At 39.1% G+C, this 6,000-nt stretch overlaps 1 long non-coding RNA gene across 1 annotated transcript in view; it reads left to right on the forward strand.

Moving 5' to 3' along the window:
* The window catches only part of LOC139046214 (uncharacterized), a 45,615-nt gene extending 39,820 nt beyond the window's left edge, over positions 1-5,795 (forward strand). Inside the window, exons 2-3 of the long non-coding RNA XR_011505970.1 lie at positions 4,899-4,990; positions 5,662-5,795. This is a non-coding gene — a long non-coding RNA (uncharacterized lncRNA). The remainder of the gene's footprint in view (positions 1-4,898; positions 4,991-5,661) is intronic.
* Positions 5,796-6,000: the final 205 nt, after the last annotated feature.

The following is a 6,000-nucleotide window of genomic DNA, read 5'->3' on the forward strand; positions in this document are numbered from 1 at the left end:
AATGATCAAGTCCTCAATTGTTTCTACATATAGAAATTATCACTTTTTTGTCCCATAATCACAGAAAATATTTCAGTAGAAAATACCTCTCCATTTTCATCATCTACTGTAAACTGGCAAAATATAATGGTGAGTTTCTATTCAATGGGCACAAATTTGTTATGCAAGATAAAAGTCTTAGAAAGCTGCTGTACAACATTGTGCCTATAGTTAATAATACTATATTATACACTTAAAGATTTTAGAGGATAAAGCTCATGTTAAATGGTCTCACCACAATAAAAAACAAGAAATCAAAAGCAACAACAACAACAAAAAGTAATGTTCCAGAAAGTGGAGCCCTCACTTGTTGTCAAAGGCAATGCTAGCTTGGACAGAATTGGGTACCGGATTGGGTTGGAGCCACTTTGATTCCATCTTCTCTCCACTTCAGAGGTTTCAGTATGTTCCTTGGGATTCCATGTTGGCCCTGGGAAGGGCCTCACAGGAGCCACCAGTGGAGAGACTGGGCCCTACCCCCATCTTCATATGTAATTCAAAATGAAAGTTTAGTTTTCAAAAGGATACTACTTAAAGTGGTGTAGAAAGGAACAGCGTTTCCTTATAGATATTTTTCAGTTTGCAAAATTCTGGATACATTCATCAAAGAGGAACTTGCCTCTTTTTGATTTCATTCCCCACCTCCCTGCTTTGTTGAGACGAGTGACTAGTCTGCTTATTGGGAAAGCCAGCACAGGCCTTATGCAGCAGTAGGTTCTATGGCATTTTCCTTTGATCTTCTTCTAGATCTCAAAGCCATTTTAAAAAAATCAGAGCTGACATATGCTTTGCAAAAGTTTCTTTGTCTCTATTTTTGTGGTTAATCAGCTTAGTTTCTAAAGCAAACACATTTCTCAACTGCATTTTAATTTTTCTGGTCATATCTGTTTTTATCTTCTACTGAATAAATTGATGCAAAACTTGGCAATGTAATATCCCTTTAACAAAACGGTCTCCACAAAAATATTTGCCACAAATCACTGCCTTCCTAATGCCACTAAGTGTAAAGGATTTTGTAAACCTCCCTGGTTTTATGTGGGTCAAGCAACAAATTTGGAATTTGTTGTTGTCTAAAAACCTTGATCATCTAGAAACTCTTTACTGTAAGTCATTCTCTCATCCTACTCTTAAATATGCCACCATCTCCCCTTTCCTCTGCCCAGATACACTAGGGAGAACTAAATATGTCCTCTACTGCCCAACCTCAGTTCCTTGCTATGATTTTCCTGTGTCAATTCTCATTGCCTTTTGAATACTCTTACCCTTCGAAGTGGCTTGGGAAGTGGCTTTTGGAAATTTGCTCTTAGTGGTATCTCCAGTTATTTTGATTTTTTTAGACCATTAACCCTTATTTTTTCTTCAATACCAAATATGTAGGATTTTTTAGAATAGTTTTGTTTTAACCATATAATTGTTTGCTCTCTTTACTTCTCCTGGTTGTATCTTTGGAGAGATATCAAAGTGGAAGGAAGAATTGGAGGAGTAACCAGCCCTCACCAAAGACATGAAAGTCAGCTGTTAATTCACAGTACAGAGTTTTAAAGACGACAATGTTGCCTCGGATACTTAATCAAGAGTCACCAGAGAATGTGTGCACTTTAATAACTGAAGACCCCGAGGAAAGAGTCTCAAGTGTGAGGAAAGAGGAAGACAGGGAAATGGACTAAAGTCAATATCCCAAGTTTGAGAATCTTGAAACCAAGAGAAGTTGCAGGAAACTTCCAGGATCCTATGAGACTCAAATTTTCACAGATGAAAGAGACCTCCAAAAACTTCTCATAGATTTTCTCTTTCATAAATTAATTTTTTAATAATACTATAATTAAGTTTAGACCAACAATAACCCAAAGATTCGTTTGGAGCAGTTGACAGATTCAGATATGCTAGGGAAATAATTTATAAACTCCACCCCTACGTGTAACCACCATCACCAGTTCCTCCGTGCTGTCCTGGATTAGGGGACACATGAAAATCAAGGGCTAATTCTACCATGGTGTTGCCAGGGACATGAGCATTGAGGGACCAGAAATACAGGAGGAACTGACTGTCCCAGTGTTTGCACTGCTACCACTAAAGATTTATTTCTCTGAGACATGAGCCCTTGTCTTCAAATCATAGAATCCTAGGGATGAAATGAATCTTAAAAATGAGTCCAATTCCACCATTTTATAGATGAATAAACTGAAGTATAGACTAGTCAGTTTCTCCAAAGTCATAGTTAGTGTGTTAGCTATTTAGCTGGGACTAGAAATTAAGTCTTTTTTAACCCATAACAATTAGTTATGACTGAAATCTAACCCAAGGGAAATTTGCTGAAAGAATACTGGGTGTCTTAGCCTGGGTTCCCTCAAAAGCAGAGCCTGACACAAAGGGCTCCTTAGAGTTTATATGGGAATATGATGCCAGGGAACAGGGGTACAGGGCAGAGGGAGAGAAACAAGGAAGGAGGAAAAGTCAATTCAAGGAAGAGTTATTAAGGTGGCCGCCCTAACTTGCACCAGGGAATCAGGTGACTGGTGCTCAACCTCTCTGAGACCCTTATGAAATACACCTGGGACAAGAGGAGAAAGACTTTATCCATTGGCTTCCATTGGTCAGTGGTGGCTCCATGGGCACTAAGTCCTCAGACTCCCATATTGTGCACACAGGAGTATGGAGCAGATTCCCACACTGTGGCATCACGGAAGTCCCCAGGTAAGAAGCAAGAAGTAGAGAGTTTGGGCCTTCCATGAGATGCCATCTAAATGTACCTTCAAGAAGTTGATGGAAGCCTGCATCGAACCAGTGGCCACAGTATGGCTGCCAAAGAAGTTAGATCAGAAGGATTCTGAAGGGAAGCTTGAGAGGTGTCTTCTGGACTCCAGAGAGCTGCTAAAAACAGCTGTGGGAAGGGCAGGAAAACTGCTTGGGCCCCGTTTCTCACCACTCCTCCAAATAAGTCTTGTGGAATCAGCATCTCTAATGTTTCCCAAACTCTTTCTGTCTCTAGTTGCTATATATCTGTGTCATTCTTCTTTCTTCTGGTAGGCTGGCTTTCTCTGTATAATATAAATGTGGCCACCACTGCTTCCCAGGTTTACTATCTTATATCTTTAACCCAGGAGAGAAACTGCTCTGCCTCTCTCTGCCCCAAGTTTTAAATATGAAGGATGGGATATTGGTCTAGCCAAGGCCGAGTGCCAACTCCTGGGTCAGAAGGCAAGATCATAGAGGACATGGGAAATGTGGGTGGAGTAGGAGGGAAGGTAGTTGTCATAAGAAAGAAATGTGGTTTTTGATAAGTGGATGAAACAGTAGGTCCCCCTAAACCAGCCCAGTGTTTTTCCTTTTAGATGTTTTCTACTAAAATGAGACTAGAAGAAGTAACACCAAATTAACATCTTAGTGGGCATTCTTCAAGCATGGACGGTCTCTGAGACAGTGGAATTGGGACCCAAGATAGAGCCCTAGTGAGGGGGAGATGACACCACAATAGGAAAGACCACTTTTTCTAGAATTAATCAGAGGGTTATCCCTGGATTCAATCCTCCTAAAGACTATGAAGGTGTAGGCAGCATGACGCAATATTAAGAATGAATACTTTTTTTAAACCCTTGGTTAATACTTTTGTAAAAAGAAGAATCTCTGCAGATTTTTTTCTATCTTCCAGTACATCTTTATCTATTGAGGTCATTTTTTTCTTATGGTGGAACTCACTTGGAGATGACAAGAGGGAATTAAATCTTCAAATATGGCGAAAATGTTGGTTTACACCCTCTCATCAGAAAATGAAAAGTCAAATGGTGATTTCAGCACTTGACACATCTAGAATACTTGTTATCCCCAAATAATGGCTAATATCCTCTGAATACTTACCATGTCAGTCCATGTGCACCCCTTGTGCTCGCGTTCACTTACATGATCCTCAGAACCACCCTGTGAGATAGATGCTATTCCCTTTTGATTTTTCTGGTTGAAGAAACAGAAGCACAGAGAAATGATGTGCTCTAGTTCTAACAGCTGGTACACGATAGACCTGGGATTCAAACCCAAGCAGTCTGGTTCCATAGCCTGTTTCCTTAACCCATTTGCTATATTGCTTTTCTGATGAATTATGAAATTAACTTGAAAGAGATTGCTCTGAACCACTACATCAAAAGGGAAAAGCGCCCTTCAGATGGGTTTTTAATTGCAGACTTATTTTTGTTTTGCCTGAATTATCCTGACTTCTGCCTCTACAATGATATTTATATAAAATTGACATCTGTTAGGAATGTTATGTTGGTTCACGTCCTTTCTGGATTGTGAGATAATTGTGGTATTTCATTCCCTATATTTTCAGAGATGTATACCATAAAGTAAACTTTTGACAAAGTAAACCAAAGAAAGATATAAACAAGCAATGGTAAACCTGATAATTAAGAATGAGCAAAGTACATGGGAAAGGAGCTTTAAAATATTTTTCCACCTAACACAGGTAGAAGTGAGAACCTTAGCCACGATAATATTCTTATAAAATACTCCCCATACCTTGTTAGATATTAGATATCTGTCCTCTGATCTCATATTCTTGAGATCATTTAATTCAAGTACTGCCTGTTAAATTGAGAACTACAATTCAAAAGACGTCCTGAGGGGGCAGCATAAGCTTCAATACTGGTCCATCAGAAAAAAACAATTGTGGGCCCCCTTAACCTTTATTAATCACTAAATAATATGTATACGTATGTGTGTGTGTTCAGTGGAGAATAGTGTTCCCCTTTTCTTTCAAATTTCCCTTCCCAATCCTGCTTCCTGGAGACACTGGGCTCCATGAGATGAACAGTATTTACATTTATCAACAGCAGCCCACTCTTACCGAGCCCTCTCTGTCCATGCAGTGGCTGTGATAGAAGCTGGGGCTACATCAGATTCTATGCCAGGGTGCCTGTCTTACAAGCTAAATGTGGAGGCAGAACCTGCATTCAAAAAGGTAAACTATAATGATAATCACATCTTGAGTTCCAAATGAATGATGCTAACACATGAGCACTATGAAAAGTCATGGAAAGACCGGTTGCTGAGAGCTGGGGTCGGGTGATAGCAGTAGAGACAGGAAGGGTGGGATCTAGATCCCTAATTGTTAGGGTTTTCTAACATATGAATGTTTTCCCTAGCAAAACATTGCCTGGATTTTAAACACTCGTTTGAATCCAATGTTTTGGGGAGATTTTGAGATTGAAACTGTTAAATTATCACAGGTTTGTGCCAAATTTGGCATTATCACAGTTGAAATGAAAGTATTTAATTTTAAAAGAAGATTTTATTTTTGGTGGTGAAGTAGGAGCAACTTATTACAGGTTGTTCTTTGCAACATAGCACAAGAGGAACAGAGAGAGAAAGCTGCCAAGTGTCTAATGAAGCAAAAATAGCCTTTATTGGTAAGTGAGATAAGAGCTGAGTGGCAAACTGTAGTCCACTTTTCAGAGTCGGGATGAGAGATTGAGAATTAATGGAAAAATTGGCAAATGTTGTTTTGCTCTAGAAATTGAGTGGTGAAACAGTGTCCAATAGTGATAATTATTAGAATATATTGGATACATCATGTGTCATCTACTGCGCCCACAACTGATCATATCACCTTTAATATCACCTTTCTTCCAGCTTGGGTAGCAGTGGAGAAAGGAGGTTGGAGTAAAGATCTGATGGACGGACAGCAGTCCAGATGCAATAAAGGAATTTACCCTTTTATAATTGTAGAAATGAATATAAAAATAAAATTCTATGTGTGCCTGGTTAATGCTGCTATCATTTCACCTCAGAAAACTGCATATTAATTAGAGGGAATGCTATGTTCCTATAGAAAAGGAGGTCCAACAATCTTTTTTTTTTAAAGATTGGCACCTGAGCTAACAACTGTTGCCAATCTTCTTTTTTTTTCTGCTTTTTATCCCCAAATCCCCCCAGTACATAGTTGTATATCTTAGTTGCAGGTCCTTCTAG

This window comes from Equus asinus, chromosome 9 (assembly GCF_041296235.1).
Source record: "Equus asinus isolate D_3611 breed Donkey chromosome 9, EquAss-T2T_v2, whole genome shotgun sequence".
Taxonomy (NCBI): Eukaryota; Metazoa; Chordata; class Mammalia; order Perissodactyla; family Equidae; genus Equus; species Equus asinus.